General features: G+C 39.0%; 1 protein-coding gene across 1 annotated transcript in view; it reads left to right on the top strand.

The window, feature by feature from the left end:
• The window catches only part of GRIP1 (glutamate receptor interacting protein 1), a 607764-nt gene that overhangs the window by 884 nt on the left and 579908 nt on the right, over window positions 1–26972 (top strand). The gene's annotated exons all lie outside the window — the stretch shown is intronic.

The following is a 26972-nucleotide window of genomic DNA, read 5'->3' as shown; positions in this document are numbered from 1 at the left end:
GAGGACTTGGCTTATTTTTGCGTTGTCTTGCAGCCTTGCAGGTCACACATTTTATAAATTTTGATTCAAGAAGGTAAATTATAGAATAACTTTTAAAATGAAGCTTCTGCTTGCTTTTGGGCAAACAGCAGCCGTTTATTCATGATCCTTACTGGTGATCGATGTGTGTAACTTCTAGATTCTCAGCTGAATGTAAATTACAGATCGCACCTAGCTCTCCAGGAATATGTGGAAGTGGCTAGGAGGAGTGGGGACTAAACGACTGGTCCTTAGAAGTTGTCAGAATTTCAGGACTTCAAAACTGTAAATTCTGAAAATGGGGAAAAAATCCTGGGGTTTACTTTCAGAGGGGATGATATCATCTTAAGTATTCATACAATTTTAAGAACATTGAGAAAAAAATTTGCAAATCCAATTAAGAAAACTTTAAGGAGATCAACAAGGGATTGTAGCAACCTTCTCAAATAAATTTGGTTAACGTTAAATCCTGTTACAAAATGATGGATTTGATGTTTTCTGGTCACTTTTCAAAACCAACTGCTTTGATTTCATTTTATGTGGAATAAAACAACAACTTTGTCATAGTAACAACAAAAACAAGTTCTGTCACGAAGGATTACATTGTCACTGCTTTATGAAAGGATTATGTGTATAAAGAAAAAAAATCCAGTAAAACAAACGCTTGGGAATTTTAGACTGTATCTTGTTCATGATTTGTATGTAAAAAGTTGTAAGTTTTTGATAATTAAGTTTTAATGTACAATCTCATATACTCCTCTAGATGGTAGAGGAGGTCTTTGGTTTTCCTATAGACTAATAAGCCAGGGAATTTATTTCTTTTGACTGTTTTCTTATTGGATACATCTATGTATTGCTAAGAAGGAACCTAGAAAATATTCAAAGTGAGATTGCATGATCTGCTCTAAGGAAGAGACTTCTGGTCTCAGGCTGGATAGTGAAGCCTGTTTCAGGAGTGTTGTAAGTCACTAAAGTAGCGAAGATGACAAAGTACATTAATTAAAAAGGATAATTGAAATGTTAGTAGTCATTTCAACCATGATAAATTAAGTATCCTCTTATGTTACATTAATGTGATACGTTATTACACCATGTATGCTAAACTCTAGATGCATATTTTTGACATGAGTAAACATGTGGTGCTGTGTTCTGGAAAAATACAGAAATGAGTAGATGACTGACCTGTCACAATATGTTAGCTATTTCTTAGAAATGTGGGAACTTTCAAAGATCTAATCTGTATATTGCAGAGATAGTGAAAGCAAAAAATCCTTCTTGTGTGTAAAAAATCAGTCAGGAATGGGTATTGTGCTTTCTGCCTTATTTTTTTTAGTAGTGTACACAATTACTACTATATATATATATTTTTAATTTTATCTTTCTAAATCAGCTAAGATGCTGACTTGTAAACAGTTCATATCCTTGTTTGTTCATATTTTGTATGTAGTATCTCTTATTTTCATTATGAAGCTCTGCAAATTAACATTTAGAAGCTCTGATGCTTTTTTTGTATTTTATTTCCACGGGGTAAGTAAAGCTCTTCAGAACCTAGAGTAAATAGTTTATTTCTAATGTATGTTTCATTGTACATTGCTCAAGCTTAGCTAATTAACTTAGCAGAATTTTAGTGCTACTTAGAATTTGATCAAACTTTTCTTTTTGGAATTCAGGAAAACATAGTGATCAAAATAAGTTATCATTGTTGAATCAGTTTGTCCTTGAAGCTGACTAGTAGAGTAGATTAGAAACTTTTCAAACTGGCCAGAAAAATGGCCAGTGTATTAATGAAATGAAATAAGATGCATCTCTACCTAATGTAGGAGTTTAGTATGGCATTGACTTAAAAGGCAATTACAAATACAGTTAAATTCTGGTTTAGGGCAAGTTGTGCTAATATACCCCTCTGCTGTTTCCAGACAATATTTTTATTCATATATATAATACACATCATGCTAGTATAATTCTTTTGTATATAAGATATTTATTTTAACCTAATATCACAACCATCTTTTACATCCAAATTAACAAAAAAGTACAGAATAAAATTGAATTTCATATTGACTCTTGAGGAATATTTCACAAATACAGATGTACCTTATTTTGAATTGTGTATATGTATGTTCTGTATTTGATCCTTTTTAATTCCTTCCCTGTTAGTGGGGTAGGAGGGGGAAAGCTAGTCTTAGCCTTGATGCTTTTCTGTAATCATCAGTAGGTTTGGACACAGGTTTTTAATGTTCTGTATAATTCAGTACAAAAAGATCCATTAACTTTGAATTAAGGTTGCTAAATGCTATATTTCTATAAGGCAAACCACAACAAGTAAGAAAAAAAAAAGTTGTCATTCTATAGACCATCAGTACTCTTCCCGTCAGTTCCCCTTTTCAACAGCCTCAACTACTTTCCATCAAGTTTCCACTGGTAAATCATTAAGAGACCTAAGTTTCTGCTGGTGGCCATATGCAAAGCCACCTAAGTAAGTCCTGATGCCACTGAGCAGCTTGGCGTTACTCTTGAGGGAATTGTGCACCAAACAGATAAAAACTATATGCATAATATTTGCAAAATTTTGCATAATTTTAAAAGGTTTCTTGTCAGTAAATAAATGTGGCTCCAGCATGGCAGTGGGGAGCACAGGCCTGTCTCCTAGATAAGTGTCCTAACCACTAGTTTACAGGTATTTTGGGGTGTATATCTCTCAATTTCTCATGTTGAAGTTGGTCCGCTTGGTAGGAAATATGTAAATATTAACTGGGCCAGAGAGAGAGTGAGAGAAAACTCTAGCCAAGTGGTTAGTGCACTCTCTCTTTTCCTGGCCCAGTGAATATTTAAGTATTTCCTGCAGAGTGGAACAACTTCAGTAGGAAAGATTGAGAGAGACACATCCTATATCCCCATGGTTAGGTCACTCACTCAGATTCAGATCCCACTTACCCATTCTGCCTGATTTGGATTTGAACCCAGGTCTTTCACATCCCTAGTAAGTGCTAACTGCTGAACTAGAGGGTTTAAGGGCATCATGACCACAACCATCTCTCCTCCCCCCCCCCCTTTTTTTGCAAGAAAGGGGTGACTGGCTTAGGCATCTAATTGTAGGAGTCAATTCATGGCAGTAAATCTGCAGCAGAGATAAGTACATAATTACCTTTGTGGAGCAGGGCTCCTCACCGTTTCCTACTGGCTAGCTTAGACAGGTCCCTACTTAGTGTGCTGACTTCTGACAGTCCCATTTTTAGGTACCTAACTCTCCATATGCATTGTATATGGAGTCTAGGTGTCTAAGAGCTGAGGATTCCACTGGATGGCAGAGCACCTAAAGTCAGGCATTGTAATACTGAGCTAAGTCATCCCCCCTCCCCGGCCCCCCTCACCTTCTTTCGTGGCTCTAGCCCTTATGTCCCAGTTCTCTATTTGTAAAATGGGGCTAATACTTCCTTTCTCATAGATTCCAGTGTCAGAAGGGACCAATGTTGTCACCCAGTCTGACCTGTATAAAACAGGCCAGAGAACTTCCCAAAATCATTCCTAAAGCATAGCTGTTAGAAAAACATCCAATTTTGATTTAAAAATTATCAGTGATGGAGCATCCACTGTCTTTTCTATTCAGATTTTAAGCTTATTGGGCCAGGGACTGTCTCTCAAGAGCATCAGGATGGCCATACTAGGTCAGACCAATGGTCCATCTAGCCTAGTAGCCTGGCTTCTGACTGTGGGCAATACCAGATGCTTCAGGGGGAATGAACATAACGGGGCAATTTATCAAGGGATCCGTCCCCATTTGTCTAGTCCCAGCTTCTGGCAGTCTGAGGTTTAGGGGTACTCAGAGCATGGGGTTTTGTCCCTAACCATGTTGGCTAATAGCCACTGATAGTTCATGGAGGATAGGTTTATCTGATGTTTTTTGAACCCAGTTATATTTTTGGCCTTCACAGCATCCCTCTGGAACTGAGTTCCCCAGGCTGACTGTGTGTTGTGTGAAGAAATACTTCCTTATATTTGTTTTAAATGGGCTGCCTATTAATTTCATTGAGTGACCAAATAACATTTCCCTGTTCAGTTTCTCCACACTATTTATGATTTTATATGCCTCTATCATATCCCCCTTAGACATCTCTTTCCTAAACTGAAAATCCAAGTCTTATTAATCTCTCTTCATATGGAAGCTATTCCATACCCCTAATAATTTTTGTTGCCTTTCTTTATATCTTTTCCAATTCTAACTTATCCTTTTTGAGATAAGGTGTCCAGAACTGCATGCTATATTCAAGGTGTGTGCGTACCATGAATTTATATAGTGGCATTATGATTTTTACTGTCTATTATCTATCCCTTTCCTAATGGTTCCTCACATTCTGTTCACTTTTTTGACTGCTGCTGCACATTGAGCAGATGTTTTCAGAGAACTATCCACATTGACTCCAAGATTTCTTTCTTGAATGATAACTAATTTAGACCTCATCGTGTATGTATAGAAATTGTTTTTTCAGTGCGCATTGCTTTGCATTTATCAACCTTGAATTTCGTCTGCCATTTTGTTGCCCAGTCACCCAGCTTTGTAAGATCCTTGTGTAACTTTTCACAATCAGGTTTGGACTTAATTATCTTGAGTAATTTTGTATTGTTGGCAAATTTTGCCACCTGACTGTTTATCCTCTTTTCCAGATCAACTATGAATATGTTGAACAGCACTGGTCTCAACGCAGATCTTTGGGAGACCCTGCTATTTACCTTTCCATTGTGAACACTGACCATTTATTCCTACTCTTTGTTTCCTATATTTTAACCAGTTACTGATTCACAAGAGGACCTTCCCTCTTATCCCATGACTCCACACTTTGCTTAGATCCTTTGGTGTTGGACTTTGTCAAAGGCTTTCTGAATGTCCAGGTACACCATATCCCCTGGATCACCCTTATTCACATGTTTGTTGACCCCCTCAAATAATTCTAATAGGTTGGTGAGGCATGATTTCCCTTTACAAAGGCTGTGTTGACACTTCCCCCAACATACTGTGCTCATCTGTGTTTAATAATTCTATTCTTTACTATAGTTTGAACCAGTTTGCCTGGTATTGAAGTGTATGTGCAGTGCCTAGCATAATGGGACCATCTCATTTGGGGGATTGTGGGGGCTGCCATAACACACATAATAAGCAATGTTATAAAAATAATTTGTGTTGTTTATATTGGTAGATTATGTGGGCTAGCAAATTGAACTCCAAAGTTTAATTTCCCAATGCCTTTTTATCTCAATGCTTATTAGTTTATTGGTATGGATAAGAATCATTTCCTGTTGAGATCTGATGTCTTCCATGCCCCTCCATTCTACAGTCTCTCATATCCCTTGGAGAGCTGCATTCTTTCTCCATGTTCTCTTGTAGAACCCAGTTCCAGACAATGTTCTCTTAATTCTCTTCCATGTTTAGCTTTAACCATTGATGTGCGCATATCATATGCACACAGTGGGTTTTTTTTTAAGCTGAATGTAATAGGGAAGTAGGAGGCATGATGGGGAGTACGTTGAGGAGCAAGGATCTGGAGAGTTTGGGGAGCAATATACAGGAGTGGGGCACTGGGGGGTGTTAGGTGGGATCTGTGATTATGGAGCCAAGGGATATGTGGTGATGTGGGTGGATAGGACTAGTAGGGCTGAATGGGGGGGAAATTGAACTTAAGGTAGGAGAAACAGTGTTGAGAGAAGTGGAACAGAGAGGTCCACTCTGATGGACCACCTATGGCTTGTCAGAACACACATCTTGTTTCCCCAGGCCCTTCCCCCCCTCAAATCCTCTGTTTTTCTCCTATGATCTTTCACACATTCCTTCTCATCCTCTCCTCAACATCCCTACTCAACACACAACCTCTTTATATGTAGCTGCCTGATCATCTTTGGCTCCCGATGGAACCTCTTTGGCTCCCTGTGGTGTGGTATACTCAGGAAATCAGGGGTGTGTGGATAGGCAGGTTGTGGGAGCCATAGGGGTGGGTGATAGACATACAATGAGGAGAGAGAGGCCTTGTTAGGAGAGCGGGGAGCTGTGTGACAGTCCTTGTATGTCAGTCCCCGTGCATTTATGTTGAGGGATTAACTCTTAAAGGGCTTCCTGCTACTGTTGCTTCTGCTCTCCTGCACACCAATGCGGCAGTATTAGGGGAGCATTCTTTGGGGAACCCTTCAAGTACTATTGTATCAGTGCAGAGACTCATCTCATCCAGTACACCAGAGATGTAGTTCAGTAGGCCCAGTGTAGCAAGCTGTGTCTGTGACAGGTCATTGGCTCTTTAAAAGATCTCCATGGTGCTGCTACCTTGGTATGTTGAGGAACGTTACAAAGACTGGTATCTTGATGCAAACACATCAGACTCTCACTACACCCCCAGATTCCCTGTTCAGCTGAGGAACCTCCTTGACCCCCCTCTGCACGCATCTTGTATATCTGTGCTTGCCCCCTTCTGGCAAAATTATGGCAGTGCCATAATTCCTGCTGCTCAGACTGTCTCCTTGGCTCACTAGAGTTATGTACAGAGAGCATAGATGCTGAGTCAGGGATACAGCAGGTCAAAAGAATTTGATGAAAACAAAATTTCAATGGAACTTTATTTTAAGTCAGAACAAATTAACTGAGTTTTGCCAAGGCTAGCTGATCAAATCTAACTATATTCTGAATGAAAAGAATAAGTTTGTGTTTAAGTTTAAAATTTCAAAGAATACCGATGAGGAAGGGTGGGTGGGGGGTGGATGGGAGGGAGGGAGTGGTGCGAGACTTCTGGTGGTTTATTTAGAAGATCTAAAGCAAAGTGAGGAAAACAAGTTAACATTTTAAAAAAAAAAGAGAATTTTTAAATGTCTTTTCAGCAAAAGTTGGTAACAATTTTTCTTTATAAATTGTATGGAACATTCACTTGATTTCTGGAGAATTATTGTGCCAAATCTAGAGACTAAATCCAGTAGATTAAAATGTGAAAGAGGAATTTTAGTCTTGTTTAAGTGCAGATTGTAACATATCCTTTAACTGTGGAGTTGGTACTGCTGCCTCCATAATTTAATACCATAATGAAACAGCATCTGTAGAGACAAGTCTTTCTTGGATTCCACTACTAAGCTTACTATGAGTGAGTGTCCTCTTTTAGAAGACTGGAATTATGCTCTATGTTGAGTAATGAAACTAACATATGGCTGTTGTGGTAAACCTTGTCACTTCAGAAATGACATGTGAAGACACATCATCTTACACTGGTGAGTCATTAAAATTCAGGGCACACTTTCCCCAGTTTTTCTGTCTAAGCTACTAAACCAAATCCAGTTTAAAATGCTTTCTTAGGTGACATTTGAGCAAATACTTTGAGAAAAACATTTCTGGAATTCATACTATTCAACATCCCTTCCAATCAAGTTAAATTAAACAAATAAAAACATTTTATGGGATTCCAGTGTCATTTCATAGCTGATCAAGTTTAACAGGAAAGTAACAAATAACATAAGAATGGCCATAAGGGATCAGATCAAAGGTCCATCTAGCCCAGTATCCTGTCTTCCGACAGTGGCCAGTGCCAGGTTCCCCAGAGGGAATGAACAGAACAGGTAATCATCAGGTGATCATCAGCTTGTCTTGTTTGTTCCCTGCAGAACTGCTTGGTATCCTGTAGTGTATACACATAGTTTTAAAAAGTTCATTTATTTTGTTCTGTATAAAATGAGCACCTATTCTTAGCTCCATGAATTCTTGACAGGTTAAATATACAGTTGTCATAATTGACTCTCACAGTCTTGCCCCACATACTCAGTGCTGAGTAACAGAAAAAGCAAGAGACAATAACCCCTTTCTTTCCCCTGCTGCTCTTCGAAGACAGAAAAAATAGATTTTGCAGCTTGGCTTGAAGGTCAGCAAAATCTGCATGAAGGAAGAAATCAGTCCCAAAGCTGGCAGGCCCCCATGACAACAATCCCTTGTTTGTTAAACTGGCGATTGCTCTATCTTGAGCATTTCCACTGGCTGCCTTTCTCCCTGAGCAATAATGCCAGTTACCATCTCTCAGATGATAAATTTCTTAAGTCTTTTGTGGCTCTGTAGGTCAAAACCAACACCTTGAAGTCTCTCAGAAGCCTATGGGCAGCAAGTGCAGATTAGAGCAGTGGTGCAATACAACAAGATTGACTGCTTTAAAAATCATGCTACAGACTTTGCACTGCCTCAGTTTCTGGATGATTTAAAAATGTAATCTCATGCAAAGCATGTTGCAGTAGTCTAATCTTGAGGTGAGAAAGGAACGGATGACAAGGATTTATATCTGAAAGAATATCTTCTAGCCATATATAAATAAGAAAAAGTTGGTTTGGCTGTAGTTGCCACCTGAAAACTTAACCTGACCCCTAATTTGCAAACTTAAACAGCAAAACGCAGATGCTATCTTTGGCATCTCTTCTGATTGCTTTTCCCAGCCAACCAACATTTCATGTGATTGAATTGTTTCTCCGATAGCTAGTCCTCATCCAGGCCTTAATGTTAACCAAACATTGGGTAGGGCCAAGACTTCTTTTCCAGCTAGCTAGCATGAGATGGAGATTAAAAAGTTGAGTGTCATCAGCATACGTTGCCACACATCTTGTCACTAATCCTCCCAAAAGCTACACATTAAACAAGATGGGACCTTGTGGAATCCCACACAAGAATGCCTTCAGGGAAGCAAGAACAGTTTCTCACTATCATCCTTGTAGCGCGAGAGGAAAGGAGACATATAAGAGCAAACCCCATCCACCTCCCCTGTGATCTGATGCAGCCAAATCAAGGGCACCTCCTGAGCAACAGCACTGAAGGAATGTGGATGTAAATGATCCTCATGGGTACCTGATTTTCATCCAGCATTCAGAAAAGCTCATCTACCTTAGCTGTTTCTGTGTTATACCCAGTGGTACCCATATAAGACAAGGAACTCTGAAGCCAATAAACACTTGATTGTTTTCCCATAACTTTTTTCCAGTAATATTAACCCAAAATGGAAAGTTAGATACCGGGTGTTAGTTGACCTGTTTTGTTGCCAGTTAGTGATGGTTTATTGAATCACTAACAATATATGCTATTTATTAAGGGAAGCCAGCAACCTGTGCTCCTTCCAGGAGGGACTGACGGGCTTTACCAACAGTGGACCTATTTTTTTCATTGACCTTCATGAACAGGACATGAGTCTTTAGAACAGGTTGTTGAACAAAGTGCTCCCAACTCAGGTAGGGGAGATGTAGGATTTCTACTGTCAAAAATTTGTTGGTGACAGCTCTTTCTGAATCAGAGAAACTTGATTGGCAAAATAAGAGGAAATTTCTTCCTGGCAGGAATTTGTCATATAAACCATTGAGTGAGACAACGTGGATTAAGCTATCTATTATCCAAAACAAATCCACTGTTCTATGCCCTTCAAAGGGGGAAGTATCAAACAAGGCTCATTACCTTAATAAGAGAGGTGCAACCTCGAAATGCAGGAGTTAGTGGTCACTCCAATTTTTATATAAATTTCCAAATTATTCGTCTCAAATCCTGACTCAACCAATGGGTCAAGAATGGAAGTAGCTGTGTGAGGTGAGCCAACAATGTCTGGGATGTTTTATGGTCGACATGGGGGCAATGAAATGCTAAACTCTTATCAAACGATTTGTCTTCCACATAGATGTTGAAGTTACCGAGCATTGACTGTCTTAACTCGTCAATACCGTGCTGGTGAGGTATTTAATCATTTTATGACAGGATTCGGTAATGTAACAGGACAGTGTGCACCACAACTGGTTTCAACTGCATCCTGGGATTCTCACAAGATGAACTTCCTATATTCAATCTAGCTTGGAGTAGAAGAACTATATTTCCGGTTGGATGCTAATAGCACAGCCCCGCTACTTCCTTGCTGATTTTTCTCCTTTGGCTTGTGCTGATTTTTCAGCTAATACAAACTACGCTATACTAGCTGCTGCAGCATTGTGTAGCTAGGTGTCATTGATTTTATATATAATAAAAAGTTGAGCATCTAATGTTTTATCGAATTGTGGGCTGTTATAACTTTGACCATCAGCCTTACGTTATTAGTCAAAGAAAATGGAAGGCCAGGTTCCTTGTACACTGAGAAACTAATCTTTTGAGAGTGAATGCCAATCAAAACTACTGGCATCTTTTTGTGGGAAGGTAAACTGAACATCAACACTCTCTCTATAATAGCAAAAAATATTTGTGTATGTTCTAATATATTGCCAGAACATGTACTCAATAACCTTTTTTTGTATAAAACTTCTGATTGTGCACTTTTTTAGTGAACTTTAGTGAATCAATACTTATGTTAGTCTATAAGGTGCCACAGGACTCTTGGTCACTTTTTACAGATCCAGACTAACACGGCTACCCCTCTGATACTTAATGAATCATGATTCCTGTATAATGTAGCACTTTCTTCAAAATTTTAGCACCAGCTTTATTACTACTTAATTGTATTACCTGTGCAGCCAGAGACATCAATTAGTTTGAGGTTCTGTTGGGTGTTGCATGAATATACAGTAAGAAATGGTTGCCTGTCCCGAAGACCTTACATTGTGAATTAAAACAAGATAATAAGTGCCAGTTTTCAGGTTTCAAGCCCTTGTTTAGGCTACAAATTAACAAGGTATAAATTTTATATAACTAATCCCTTTACAATTGCACTGAAGAGTCCAATTGTCCATGGTTCAAGATTTCTTTTTTTAAGCCTCTTCCACCAGCCAGAGGGTATTGGTGAGAATTATTTTTTGTATTGATGATGAATTATTTTTTAACTGGTGAAAAAATGACGTATACATATTATTTGGTAGGAGCTGATAGTGTGCCCAACTCTGTACCATGTCAGAAACAGTCCCTCTCTATGGAGTAAAATGGGCAAAAATGGTATTGGGACATCCTTTCTGCACCTGAATTTGCCTTATTCTTGAAATGAATAAGCAGGCTGCATTTTGTTTTTAAAGAGAGCCTACTTTAAAAATGAGACAGAGAAATCTGTTAAAATGTAAGGAATTCTTGAAACAGACTTTCTGTTTTAAAACAGAACCACAATTTACCAGCACATTCAGTCAGCTTTGTATGGTAAATACTATAGCAACAGATACCTCCTTTTAAAGATTGGTTATGTATCAGGGGTCTCAAACTCAAATGACCATGACAGCTAGTTCTTTGGCCCGAGGGCTTCATCACTGACACACATACCCCTCGCTGCACCTGGTCCTGCCCCCCACTCCATCCCTTCCATGAGACCCTACCTCTTCCCACCCCTTCCCTGAAGTCCCCACCTCAACTCTGCCCTCTGCCTGCCCCCAGAGGGTGCATGAGGGGTGTGGTGGGCACTCAGGGTAGGGAGTTGGGGTGCAGGCAGGGGGCTCAGGGTGCAGGAGGGGTGTGGGATGCTGAAGGGGGCTCAGGGCAAGGAATTGGGGTGCAGCAGGGGGTTGGGGTGCTGGCAGGGGGCTCAGGGCAGTGGATTGGGGTGCAGAAGGGGTATGGGGTGTAGCAGGGGGCTCAGGGCACAGGGTTGGGGTGCGGGGTGTAGCAGGGGGCTCAGGGCAGGGTGCAGGAGGGCTTCAGGCTCTGGGGTGGCAGCGGCACACACCGGGGCCAGGGCAGGCTCCCAGCCCCGGCCTTGCTCTGCTCCGGGAAGTAGCTGGAACCATGTACCTGTGGCCCCTGGGGGAGGGGGCCACAGGGCTCTGCGCACTGCTTGCTGTGCCTCCAGGTACCTCCCCCGAAGGTCCATTGGCTGCGGTTCCCCGTTCCCGGCCAATGGGGGTGGGGGCGGTGCCTAGAAGCCAGGGCAACATACGAAGCCCTCTACTTCTCCACCCCCTCCCCCTGCTGGCTGCAGTGACATGATGCCAGCTGCTTCCCAGAGTGGCGTGGGGCTCAAAGAGGCAATCCCGCGGGTGTAGTTTGCCCACCCCTGGCCTGGAGATAGGGGAGGGGCGGGTGCGGGCTGCTTGGCGGGCTGCAGGAAACAGCCCCGTGGGCTACCTGTTTGAGACCCTTGTTATATATGAAGTGTTGTAACCTTTCCAGCTCTAATAGATAAATGGCACCTCTTTAATTTATCTTCATCAAGGTGGCTTGCATCTCAATTCGTTTATATTGAGGTGCTTGAATAAAACAGTAAGTCTTTGGAATTTAAGGGGACATCATCAGCTTAAACTTTTTGCATACAGGCTTTTTTCATGCAGCATTTTAAGCAATAGGTAAATTGTAACAGCTCTCCCATTGTCTCTCCCTCAAAATTGGCAGAGGGATTCAGGGAGGTGACCTGAAACTACTTCGAATTTCTTTTTTTTTTTTTTAATTTAATTATATTTTAGATTGACACTGTCCTTTAAAACTATTCAAATGTGTGCCTACTCTTGAACCCAGGGAATATATTTTAGCATAGACAGGAAAGGTATGTATATGATACTCATGAATGAGATATTGAGTGGCAGGATAGGAATGGTAGCAGCTGCCAGAGAATAGTGGGAGCAGGAACTGGCTATGTTCACTGTATGCTTTCTCTCACTCTGTAATCGGCACCATTTGATCAGCTGTTTCTTCCCCTCTTCCCCTCTCACACTGTGTCCAACTCCTGTTAGCAGGATGGTGGATAGCACACTAGGTCAGCAAGGGTAAGCAGTCTCTGTCTGGGGTAGCTGTGTTTTGTGAGGGAACTAATTTTATAGGAAATTGGGGAAAATACATTAATTATGTACCTTTTGACTTGTTTGTCTTGTCTATTTAGGTTGTAAGCTCAGTGCGTCAAGGAGTGTGCACTATGTGTTAGTATAGCACATCGTGCCGTGGAACCCTGATCCTGACTGGGTACTACTACAGTACAAATAAATAAACTTTGTATTCTTTAACTGTCAGCTTTTTAAATTGGGGAAGGATTGGCCTCTTCATGGAGCTTGTAGATTTCTCTGTCATCACCAAGCTCTAGGAAGTAAGAATGGACAAGGTATAGGTAATCTTGGTCATCACTAGCTAGTTGAGAAATTGCTGGCATCTGAACTGAGCAAGCATAATTATAATTGCAATGGATTGACTCCTTTGCTAAAACGTCGTTATCCATCTGTCTTCTCGATATCTGTGCATAAACCATGGGCAAATGGCAAAGCAAAGGATCTAATTTTGTCCTCATTTGCACAGACCTCTTGTTGACGTCAGTGGGATATGTCCAGATACAGTGAGGGCAGTGATAAAATGTGTGTAAGTAAAGCATCTGTACTTTTATATAATGAATGGATTATTTACATAAAGTAATTTATTCTATTAGAGAGAAACTATGCAGAAACTATATTGGTAATCACATGGAAAATATTGCCACAGAATCAGAGCTAAATGCACTGCTGGTAGAAGGTGGGTTTAACTCCACTGACTTTTATGTGGGGATCTGTTTGCTTATTCCAGCACTGAATTAGGGTGAGTCTCTTGTTGCCTTTTGCAATGGAGTCAGTTCCTTATATTGTTCCAAGATCTCTTTCTGAAAAGGCCAAGAGAACTGTTAGCAAATGACATTACCTTCACGTCTCTTCCTGCCAGATTTGTGGCTCTTCCCACCCCCCCCCCCCGTCATATTTGTAAATAGTGTGATATCCTATGTGTTAGTTAAGGAGACTTAGGCATACAACCAGATAATATATTCAAGGAACTTTTCATAGTTATTTGAGGAGTACATTGGTAAACTGCTTAGAGTTGTTAATAACAACGCCTCCCCCAAACCCTGCCCCCAGCCACACCAGTAATATATAAGATACAAGTTTTGTTTGTATGTGTACTGTGATCTGATAGAATCAGTAGAATTAATACTTTCTATTACACAAACACATTTTGAAATTAGAATTTGAAGTCCATTTAACTCTCCATGTTGTTCACTTGGAGACTGATAAGTCTGTTTACAAACTATGCAGGAGCTAGATAAACGTCCAGGATTTGCAATTCCACAGTAGAACAATTGGTTGGAGGATTGGGACAATTGGGGATGGAAGAGGGACAATATAACTGATCAGCTAATAGTACAATTTGGTAGCTTTAAATTTGGGGCTCTTGTGTTTCGGTATCTTATTTGACAAATTAGAGGATATTTACCAGTAAGTAAACACTTAAGTCTATAGCGTGCCTGAGATTGTCTTGTTCTCTTGAGTGTTGCAATTTAGTATGAAATTGTATTGATGACTGTAATTTTCACATTGATAGGATTGGGAAAATATAGGTGGTGCTACTCTCTCAAGCTCTGCCCATCCATGATGCCAAAATGAAACACCACTTAGATTCTAAAGTCTTCATAATTGTCCCTCTTCTTCCTTACACACTTTGATTAGCAGGGACAAAGTTAACAACATTGTCATAATTTGGCTTGAGGGGGGGAGTTCATGTCTCTCTGAGCTATTGCCTTAAGGCTGTCTGTACATTTGGGTAGACGTCACTGCCCTGGTTTATGTTAATCTTCAAAACGCAAACCCTGTTTTAACAATCATTAGTGGGATAGACTTGACAATTTTTTTTAAATGGAAAATACAGATTCTTGAACACGAGATGGAAGCCACCAGGGTAAAGTTTTGGGTCTGTATGCAACCCATCCCAATCTGAGCAATGATTATTGTCATGGAGTAGAGCTATAGGCAGCCATGCCTAGTGGTCAGAAACAGGATCTGAGCAAGACTGGGAAAAAGGCAGGCACAAGAGTGGTTGCAGCTTTGGGCACAAGCATTGAGCAGCTGCAGCCCTGATGCTGTTGCTGGGGTTAAGAACAGGCTTGGAGATGCCTCTCAGCCAATTCGGGTCTGGTCAATCAGGTTGTACATCTGTTAGATCAGTAACCTGGTCCCAAGCTTGACTGTAGGCCCTGATTGCTGGTAGTTAGGATGTAGGACAAACATGGGCTTTCAGGTCAAGGAAATGCAGATAAATCTGGACCTTAATTTTGGTGGTAAATATGTTGGTTCAAACTTCAAAAGAATAAAGTCTATGTAAGTCTGTCTTTCTTTTTAATGGCTTTTTTGGCTTGTGGGATATATGTACCACACACGCGTGCACACTCCCTATATTCTTTCTCTATATAATTTTAAAATAAAAAGCTAGTAGACTCAATTTCTTTTTCTTTATGTCTGAAGGATTCAGGACAAATAAATGGAAAGACTCAATCCTAGCATTTGGATGTAAGATATCAGCTTTGGTAAACTGTTTCTTTGTACTGAGGTACACTTTTTTTTTTTTTTGTGTGTGTGTGTGTGTGTGTGTGTGTGTGTGTGTGTGATATGTGGAGGTCAGGCAGGGGAAGTATGGTCTGCATTACTGTAAAAGTTATATTTTTTTCATTCTGCTTAGATACATTTATATCTGTTTCCACTGTTAGAGTGCATTTATTTAAACATTACTGTAGTATGATATGAGACAATCCGTGTACACAAGTGCATTTTTTTGAAGATTATCAGCTATTAATTGTCTGCCCTGGAAATAGAGTAACCAGATGTCCTGGTTTTTATAGGGACATCCTGATATTTGGGGCTTTGTCTTTCTTATATAGGCACCTAATACCCCCCACCTCCGTCCCAGTTTTTCACACTTGCTGTCTAGTCACCCTACCTGGAAATAGGAAGAAAAGGGTCAGCTGGGGACGGAAGTGCATTTTCTTCTGCTTTCATTTAACAGGCTAGTATTGATTATTTAGTCACCCTGACCCCCATTTTTATAAAAAGTGATGGTCAGTAAACAATGAGTGAAGCCACACTTAGAACAATAAAATTTACCTAGAAATATATTACTACAACATTACATACAATAAACAAGCAACAAACTCCCAGAATTTTAAGAAAACAACTTCACCAAGTAGCTGGCTAAAATATAAGCAACTGCTTTTACTGTTGAATTGTGGTGTAGTAGACAATCTGAAAAACGTGTCTTAGTATGTTTCTTGCCCTTGACATCACACTTCATTTGACATCTTCTCCTCTTCTTGCACTCCTTGCTCTGTTCTTCATGATCTTTTCAAGGTTGACAGGTATTTTTTTTTTTTTTTATTTCCTGACAGACCTCTTTTGTACTAGATGTGTTGTGCTGGTTTCTTATGGCATAGATGTAAATCAGTAAACAATAATAGCCTGATGACCCTGTTTCTCAAATCATACAACTCCTTCATGTTTAAGCTAATACTCTAGAGAAATGAATTAAAAAGTGTCTTAATTTACTTGTTTAATATGTCTTTTTTTATTTATAATAGTAAATGCATACACTAATTTAAAACAATCTATTCCCTGCCAATTTTTAGTTTGCTTCCAGTCTTCTAATTATTAAAATTGAAGTCTAATATATTACGTGGAGTGCATATTGTAAAGAGATGTTGAATATGTCAGATGGTGAATCGGAAGCATTTCTGAATTTTATGCATTACATGTTATAATGTTACCTTTTTGCAAAACCATTTTATAATCAGTTACACAGAATATATAATCTTTTTTTTAAAAGTGTACTTTGGCAGATTTTCCTATGTAACATGAGCTGACAAAATTTTAATGTAATATAGCTTGCAAGTTAGTATTTTGAAGTTTTAAATTTGAGCCTACCCTAAAATATAGCAATATGATTAATATTTCTTGATTTATTTTTAAAATTTTTTTGACTGCATGCTGTCACTGAAATATTGCAGAATAAAGATCCAGTCTGCAATCACTTGCACATATGTTTAACTGTATACTGAGACAAGGTGGTGAGGTATATCTTTTCATTAGACAACTTCTGCGTGAGAAAGCAAGTTTTTGAGTTTAACGAGAGCTTCAATGTACAGGTCTATTAGAGTGCTCAATAAAGTTAAACATTGCACTAGTGTTTAAGGATGGGGCAAAACATTTTAACTGTGTTTAAAAGTACCCACTGTTTTTGTAGATTGATGTTCTGTGTATTTCTGGTGGAAGAATAGCAGAAGGAACACAGTCGAGCCCTGTTCCGGAATTGTGCTGATTTTATCAATTGTGGTAGTACATTTATTTAAATGTAGTAAGCAAGCTGGGTTTATATTAAAAACTGAAATTATCCTACTTTCACAGGAATCTCTTTGCAATCATTCGTGTTTTAATCCAGCATTTAAAAACCCCCACAAAATGAAAAAAAGATGACATTGATTCAGCAAGGGATAGGCAACTGTGGCACGGTGCCGAAGGCGCATGCGAGTGATTTCAGTGGCACTCACACTGCCGGGTCAGGCCATTGGTCCAGGGGCTCTGCATTTTAATTTAAATGAAGTCTTAAACATTTAAAAACTTATTTACTTTACATACAACAATAGTTTTAGTTATATATTATAGACTGAGGGTATGGCTACACTGCAGCTGTACAGCTGGAGTTACAGGCTGTCTTTGTACAGCTGTTGTAGGGAAAGCGTTGCCAGTGTGGCACACTGACAGTACCAGCCGGCAGAGTGGCACGTTTGCAGCATTTGCAGCGCTGTGAGAGTGACTGACAGGATTCTGGGATACCTCCAATACCTCTGGAGGCCAATTACAGCGCTTTTGGTGGCCCACACTGGCGGAGCAGCCGCTGCATCGCCAACGCTGCAATTGTTATAACCCAGGCAGGCAGGAGTAGCACGCTGCAGACAGGGAGATGCCAGCCGCCTGTTTGTGCCTTGCAAGTGTGGACGGTGAGTAAGTTGCAGCGCTGTAAACTCACCACCAGCGCTGCAACTCTCCAGTGTAGCCAAGCCCTTATAGAAAGAGACCTTCTAAAAATGTTAAAATATATTACTGGCACGCGAAACCTTAAATCAGAGTGAATAAATGAAGACTCGGCACACCACTTCCAAAAGGTTGCCGACCCCTAACTTACAGTATTGTTACACAGACCTGTTTAAGTGGGATTGAGCCAGCAATTTGCCAAGCTTGGGGGTAATCTAGCAAAGCACTTAAACACATGTGTTTTTCTGTATTGTGGCATGGTGCTCAACATTTTGTCTGGTTCAAGCTGTTTGACAGGATAGGACATGTTGGGACTAGTTTATTTAATTTTAAATCCCCAGTATATTTTGGTTACATTTTCAGGTAGAGGTTAGGGCCCCAATCCAACAAACCTCTCAGAGCTTGTGTGTAATTTTGAGCATGAGTTCTTTCTGAAGTCAGTGTGCTTAAAGCTGTGGACGAGCATAAGTGCTCTCCTAGATCAGGGGCTAGTTATATAAAGAAATAAACAGTTTGTTTCATGTCATGATTGCTCTTCTCCGAGTGGCTGGTGGCCAGGGCTCTCACTGTCAGCCTCACGCATGGCAGGGCTTCCGCTTTTTAGCCCCGAGTGGTTGGTGGCTAGGGCTCCCGCTGTCAGCCTGGTGCATTAAAATATAATTGGAACAAAATGTCTGGTTATCAAAAAAATTTAGCAGGCATAACATAACACTTGAGTATTTATATTGTTCCAGCAACTTTTAATTAAACAAATAGGTCTAGTCTGTCTTCCAAATTACCACAATTAATAAAGGGCCATTATTACTTTTCTGCGATTTTTCCATGTTTTGTCCACAACTCAGCTGCAATTATTTGACAGTCATCCATGATTTAAGTAGGGCCTTAAATATGTCATCTATATAGATAGATAGATATAGTGGGTAAGAGGAAAGGCAGAGAAGTAAAAAGGAATGAAAATATCTTTAAACTTTTACCTTAAAAAAAAATGGAAGTTTTTTTTCATGAATTAAAAGCCTGTTTTCAAGAAAGGCATGTTTTAAATATTGGTGTCTCTTTAGTTATTCCTTGTTTACACTGTAAGAAAAAAGTGAAAAATATTTAACTGTTAGTCAAAAATACTTTTAAAAGTTTTTTTTAATTAAACTTATTGTGTTATGAGTGGTGGATATGTGTAACAGATACTTTATCATTTAATGTCTAACACACACAGACAGAATTTCATCACCTTGGGCAACAGACATATTACTGAGAATGAGTCTGTAATTTCAGTGTGCTTAAGTGGTGCCTAATCATCAATAATCAGACACAGGGTTTTAGAAGTCATTACCTAGTTAGGAAAGGGAGAATTTATTTTGGCAGGATGTAGGACCCACTTGAAAATAAAGATCTCTAGATCTGGAACAAACCCTAAATTTTAATTTTGAGCTCCATGTGATTCTTATAAAACACAAGCATTGGTTTGTTATTCAGTAAAACCTCAGAGTTGCGAACACCTCTGGAGTGGAGGTAGTTCATGTCTCTGAAATGTTTGTAACTCTAAACAAAATATTACGGTTGTTCTTTCAAAAGTTTACAGATGAACATTGATTTAATACAGCTTTGAAACTTCACTATGCAGAAGAAAAATGCTGCTTTTAATTTAAATGAAACAGGAACAGTTTCCTTAGCTTGTCAAATCCTTTAAAAAACCTTTCCCTTTATTATTAGTAGTAGTTAGTTTGTTTAAGTGTACTGTACAGTATTTGCTTTTTTTGGGTCCCTACCACCTGATTGCGTACTTCCGGTTACAAATGAGGTGTGTGGGTGACTGGTCAATTTGTAAGTCTGGTGTTCGTAACTCTGAGGTTTTTTTTTTTTTATGTATTCCCTTGATCAGTCTAGAAACTGGACAGACGTTAGTATTAAATAATTAGGGCGAAGTCTTGGCCCCTTTGAAGTTAATTGGCATTTTATCATTGTCATCAATGGAGCCAAGATTTCACTCAAACTCTATTGTCATAAATCAGGATTCCATTTCATGAACATTTTTTCTGGAAAGGACTGCACTTTTTACTTATGAGTTAAAGCATTTAATTACATTGTAGGAGAGGATCAAATGTTGGGGAGGAAAGTGCATAAGAAATTGGGACTGCAGCTGGGAACCGGTGTGAGTAGAAGAATTGTGAAAGAAGAATAGAGACAATGGGATCTAGGGCATTTAACTTCAAAAACAAAAGGTATCTAGGAGTTATTCACACTGTTACTTTGCTATATGTTGTACTCTTTTGTCCATTGTCTTTTTAGATGTTCTTTGGGCACACCACTTCCTCTGTGTTGTGGTGCTACTGCAATCTAATTGTATAAAAATGATTTAAAGGAGGAAAAAACTATTAAATTTGAAGCTGCTTGGTCCAAGCTACCAACAGCACTGTCTAATAATTTTGTATTTATGTAGCATAGTTCAGTTTCTGAAATGCTTTATAAACGTTAAGTAACCCTTGCTACAATAATGATAGGTAGCTATTATCTCATGGGGAAACTGAGACAAATCACATGATGTGTGCAAGGTCATGGAGGAAATCAGCAAATTGAAATTGGAACTTGGGCGTTACTCAACTCTATCTTGTTCTCAGATCAGTAACACACTGTTCTCAATCTGTGTCCAAGTCCTTACGTCGATAAGGTTTTCTATTCGCTGCTTCTGGGAAGGTATAGGTAGAGTAGAAGTGGAGGAATGGATGCCTTTTCCGAATAAAGTGGATAACAAGTGTTCCTGCCAAAGAAAAGCATTGGCATTTATCCTTAGGAACACAAAGTCAAGGTGAAGTCGAAAGTTGATTTGTAGAATCCAATACGTTAGGCTTAAGACTCATGAATGGCTCTATGTTTTGGTCCTGCCTCTTCGCCCATCAAACATAAATATGATCACCAGACTTGCTAAATGCATCACACCATTAGCTGTATTGAAGATGGAATCATATTAAGTCATGGAGAAGGTAGATATAGAAGTAACAATATTTTGGAAAAAATAGTATATTTTTGTGTGTATGTGTGTGCCCCAGACCGACTGAAAAAATGAGATTAGTCTTCTACTTAGTAGTTAATATTCGTATGTATTTGCAGGGGGGCTAGATTTAAATCAAAGTGGATTTAAATTATGAATTGTATCATCAAGCAGGAGCATTTCAATTAAATAATTGATCTTAATCTTATTTTCAGTTTCTACTTATTTTCATAAAGAAAGGTGGATTCTCACTGGCTGATAACCATTAAAACAAAGTTATAGTCAGTATACTAAAACTGGTACTTTTTGCCAACTGGGATGATACAGTGCATTTATATGCATTTATTTAAGTAATTAAATAGCTTAACGTACATATGCTAAGATTCATAATTTTTATTATCTTGGAAAGTGATGATTAATATGTTGTTTAGTAGAATTTTTTTTACTTGTGATTTGTGTCAATCTTTACTTGGATGGAAATTGTTATTCAATTAAAATTCACAAAACATTTATCATTATTTTTTATTAAATAAAACTACCTTAAATGTGCTAGATATGTGAGGAAAAAATAATCTTGTTTTGCATTTGAAATTGATTTATTAAGCAAAGGAAGTATTAACTGTAGCTTAGTGTATTGAACAGTTTAATTAAAAAGAAAAATATATATAATTTAAATCTAAAATCCTAGTTAAATAAACTGATTTTTTTTTTTTTAAATTTAATCATTGAATTTTACCCATCTTTGGATTTGTCTCTAAGAAGACTCTAGTGTACAATATGAAGGATCCTCACTCTATAGCTTTTATGAGCACACACATTTACTCATGTATACCTGCTCCAACAAACCTCTAATGGTTCAGCTGAAAGTACTGAAAATTTTTCTAATAAAAGTTCACAGGGGATCTCTTTGGAACTCCAAATGTATTTTAGAACTGATGTCATCAGGACTAGATGTAGGTGTCCAGCCCAGGAAGAGAATCTGTGTGTGAAAGTTTTTCACACGCACTGAAATTCTCTGTAAAAAGGAGAAAAGTGCAGTGGGCTCAAGTGAGTTTGCCAAGTAAGAACAAGGCATCAGCATTCCAGGATAACATGGGGTGGAGGGGGGATACAGGAAAAGATTCGGGAGACCAGCAGTCCTCCACTTCTCATGAAAACGGAAGTGCTTTAGTTTAATCGCAAGTTTTGAGAACTCCCAGACAATTCAGAGAATTGTCCTATGGAAATTTGTTCAGCACATATTGGGAGGTGCTGATATATGAATGAAACATGAGGAATGATATTCATTTTGACCAGATTTATATTACCTTGCCACAGTAATGGCTGATGAGACATCCAACTAGGTCATCCCTGGACACACTAGGAACAGATTCTATTGTTGGGCAATGTTAATTTTCCTGATACTTGAGCCCCTTTATGGTAATGTGGAATGGGGCATTTCAAGGTCGTGGTGAGCTAAAGAAGCTATAGGAAAGACCTTGGACCTGAGGAGCAGGGAAGACTTTTATGGAAAAATGCTTGTAAGTACTGAAGTAAAGTAGTTTAATTATAAAGGTATTATTAAAGGTTTATATTACTGTATATGAAGACCATAATGCCTATTTAAATTAATCCCCACATTTGTGACATTTCTTTAGAATGTGATTGTTTTTATTAAAATGTGTCAATTAAAACTTTTTTAAAAAATATCATGAATTAGCAAAACTAAATGGTAAGTGTACTGTGATATGCAAAGATAGAAGCAGATGGAGGAGATTTCAATAAAATGTCACTTTGATTAGGAGAATGCATAACTTAAAGGTCTAGCAATTCCTTAGGCTGCTTATTTTATATACAGTATAGATTGTATAAATATAATAATTCAGGGCATGAGTTCTTTGGAAAATAGCGTTGGGTTTTTTTACTCTTTTAAAAGGCAGATGATGATTTAAATTCAAGAATTAGTTAAATTTCCTGAAACGAGAATTCTGTGTTTCAAATTACAATTTAATTATGTCCCTTACTGCTTTCAAATTGTGTTGTGAGGTATCTGTTTCATTGTGAAATGCTTTGGATAAATATGCTCAGGATATACTTTTTGTATTTGAAGCTTTAATCCTAGTTACAATGAAAAAATAGAAATATTCCAGTTAAGTCCAAAAATGATACTATGACTTTTTTTAAATGCACAAAAATCAATAACTTCTTCAAAGTTATAATTCTCTCACAACCGTACCTAAACTCCTGGTACAGATGTGTTGTAGTAACCAGAATGCCTTCATATATAAGTGCAGTATTAGGGTTATTGTTCGCTCTGTAACTCTGCATCTATTTTTTTTTTTGTTTAAAATCTCAAACACAATGTTACAATAGTTTTTGTATTTTTTTAAAATAAAAGAGAATTTTTTGTTTGAAGAGAAACATTATAGTTTCCCCAATAGCTTGATATTGATATTTATGCCTTATAGCTTGAGGGTTTATATGCCTTCCAAACAGGGCCGGCTTCAGGCACCAGCCCAGCAAGCAGCTGTTTGAGGTGGCCAATGATGAGGGGCGGCATGTCTGGGTCTTTGGGAGCAATTCAGTGGCAGGTCCCTCACTCCCTTCAGGAGTGAAGGACAGGCTGCCAAATTGCCGCTGAAGACTGAAGTGGCGGTAGTAGAGCGGCAGATCACGATCACAGCCTTTTCCCCCTCCCCTCCTTTTTGCTGCTTGGGGCAGCAAAAACCTTGGAGCTGGCCCTGCTTCCAAAGTGCCTGTTCTTAATATTTACTATTATAACTGGATATTCCTGCTATCTATATAAATGTCTAATTTAATTCAGATACTCTTGGTCTTGATACTATCTTGTGAGACTTAGTTCCACAATGATTATGCATTATGTGAAAAAGCATTTCCATTTATTAGTTTTGAATTTGTCACTTTTCATTTACAGTGTCTCCTTTTTCTTGTTTTATTGAGGTGGGTGAACAGAAGTTCTCTGTTTACTTGTGTCATGGTCCCGCCTTGATTAATTCCTTTCTAAAATCCATAAAATCTTAAGTCTTTTTTCAACCTTTCTTGGTATGAGAAATTCTGTGCTACTTAGCATTCTCATTGCCGGTCTCTGAACACCTTCTATTTATGCTATGTCATTTTTGAAATGGGAAGACTGGAACTGAACATCATATTCCAGATGAGGGTGTACTTTTATTATTTATATAAAGGCATTATAGTATTTTTCTTATTACTCTTCATCCTATGTATACTAATTTTTTTTTTCCTTTTTATCATTATTGGTCATTGAGCAGACATCTTCATTAAGGTGTCCAGGGTGACGCTCAGCTCTTCTTCATGAGTTGATGCAGTTAATTTAGAGCCCAGTAAGAGGGTTCAAATTGTTCCCTATAATATGTATTACTTTTCATTTGTTAACCTTTGTGTTTCCCATTCACCTAGCTTGGTTAGAGCCCTCTTGAAGTGCTTCAGTCTCCTCTAGTCTTGACTAATCTAAATAAATTTGTGTCATCTGGAAATCTTGTTAGCTCATTTTTTGGTGTACTTTGTGACACCCCACTGTTAACCTTTTGCCATTTGTTCCTACTTTAAATGCATAGTTTGTCAAATTCTGCTTGCTTAACTCATGTGAGTTATTGGGACTAACCATGTGAGCATGGCAAGGTGGATGTGGTCCAATGTGCATTTATTTGAATTCAAGTAATCCAAAACTTCCAACTTTTATATCTGGGCCTATCCACTGAGATACAGATGTTTACCTGTGCATGCATATGCCTGGAACGCCTCCCCTTTATCAGATACAAGGTGAGTAGAAACTAGCATTGGCAGCCATGTAGGTCAAATATCGGCTTAACTGTTAAACCTAGAGGTGATCTGTCCAAATCTCAGCTAAAGCACATGGCTGGGGTAGTGAATGAAGCACATTTATCATCCTTTCAGAAAGAAAATAAGGGACATATTGCAAACAAGTGACCAAGGTCCAAGGGAACAGAGGTGGTAAATATAGGAGAAATTTGCATATGTTGTCATTTTCTCCTCCCTGGCAGCGAGAGAGATCCCTTGCCCAGCTGCTGCACTGGGAAATGCACTGCCCTGGGTGCTATATACTTCCCTGTCATCTGCCTTTGTGACTGGGGAGACACCCTGATGCTATTGGAATCCAAAGGGAGGTTGCACTCTGAAGAATCCTCCAGTTTAATTTCCAGTCTTTCAGTTCAGCTGTCTGTAGCACAAGTCAGAAATCTGTGTGGCCTCCTGTTGCAGCTCCCCACCTCCACATAGGCTTAGAATGTTTAATTATTCTGCCTCTGCGTGTGTGCTGAAAATGTGAGATCACAGACTTTTAGCATCTATGTGGATGAGCTGTAGTTGAGTGGGCCCCAAACCAGTAAGGTATGGGGTAAGCACTAATTTTCCCTAGTGGAAAGCACATGAATAGATCCTCAGAGTCAAATTTTCACTGTTGGAAAGACTCATCCCCAAATGCTCTCTACTGTATACTTACGTGTTTCAAAAGTGTTGGATGAAAGGAACAGCAACTCCTAGGGTGTGTTTCTACAAACATACGATTGTTTAAGGGACTATTAAATTGTCTCTGGTCTTGTCATGTTATGAGATGTAGTTGGAAATATTTTTCTCTCTCCGCTGTTTCTCCTTTTCCTGTGATCTGGTGACAAGTTGAATCAATTTGAAGGAACAGGAAAAGTTGGAATCTGGCAGATACCCATTTACTTGGTGTCTCTGGTTCTGCAGACCTTTTGCTGGGAGTGAGACAGGTGATTTGGTACCCTGTGGAATACTTCCTGGAGGGGAAGTGAGACTGTAACCAAATTTGTGTTTATGCCTTAGGCCACCTGCACATATTATGAATGGTGTCAATAAAAATGAATTCAGCTTTCACACGGCTGCTTCTCAGTCTCTTCCCTTCAAGCTGAGGTTATCTATTATTGAGACTCTATGGCAAATCGGATCTAAGTTCTCTGGCAGTGTCCCTGAATTCTGTGTCACTTTGGTGCAGCAGACTGGAAATTCTGTGGCAGTTTCAATCTGAAATTTAGAATGATTAGGTATGTTATGAATTATTTGTGAAAATGAATAATAAATCAGTACTATAGTTTGTATGTATTACTTTTCAGCTGGATTTCCTTAGCCTCCCTGACATAGATTTTGATGTGGGTTCTAGGTTGACTGGGGAGAGGAGATCCACATAGGGTGGGAGGTGGAACTGGTTATCCTGAGGTTGGAGCAAACTTCAGGAACTTTCCCATCGATAGCTAGGAAGCTCCCCAAACCATTACAGTCACTAGCTAGAAGTGATTTTTTTACAATTTGGATCCTGTATGTTGTTTTCTGTCTCTTGATTGTTTGCCCCACATCCTCCCGCTCCACTTGCTGGTAGCAGGACTATGAGCTTGACTTTCTCCCTGTCTCCCTTTCTTTCTTTTTACCTCCATGTCACTCCTGCCCTTTCTTCCTTTCTCTTCCCTCCCTTGATAGTATTTACTTGCATGACTTTCCTGTTGTTCAGTTACATCTGCTCATGCCCCCTGTATTTATTAAAAATAACTTAAAAATCAACTTTAAAAACCCCATTTAACGAGACATGTCTATCACCATTCTGATTTAACTTATAACTTGTATCCTTTTCTCCAAACTCGTCTGTTCTTGTCGGCTTTGGCTCCAGTCCTGCAATTTGCAGTGCACTGGCCCACATAGAGCCCCTCTGACTTATGGTGCAGTCTAAACAGGTGCAGCGGTTTGCCCATGCACTGTATATTTCAGGATCAGGGCTTTAGACTGTAAGATCTTAGGAAAGAGACTGTGCTATTCTATGTGTTTGTACAATGCCTGGCAAAACACAGCCAGAATCCTGACTCGGGTCGTTGGCACTGTTTCAGTATTTATTTTAATTTTATATTGTGGGGAAGGAATAAACTGGAGGTTTTGACAGTTGGGAAAGGAATACTTGAGGAGGCTTGAGAGGCAGTTAGCATTCTAGGAGAGTTGCATAAGGTGACTGTTTGTTTCTCCTAAAACATAATACATCTCTCTATCTAATCATCTACACACACACCTATTGCGTAAAGCACTTAGAAATCTACTGATGGAAAGCTGTATATGTGTATATATATGTATGTACACAGTAGATTTCAAAGTGCTTTACAAAAGAGGTCAGTATCATTAGCCCCAGATGGGGAAATGGAGGCACAGAGGTTAAATTACTTTCCGAAGGTCACCCAGCAGACCAGTGGAAGAACCAGGAATAGAACAAGGATTCCTGAATTCCTGTCTAGTCCTGTGTCCACTGGACCAC

This window comes from Chelonoidis abingdonii, chromosome 1 (genome assembly GCF_003597395.2).
Source record: "Chelonoidis abingdonii isolate Lonesome George chromosome 1, CheloAbing_2.0, whole genome shotgun sequence".
NCBI classification, from domain to species: domain Eukaryota; kingdom Metazoa; phylum Chordata; order Testudines; family Testudinidae; genus Chelonoidis; species Chelonoidis abingdonii.
Note: the sequence above shows the minus strand (reverse complement) of the source record. Positions and strands in the feature narration are given on the sequence as shown.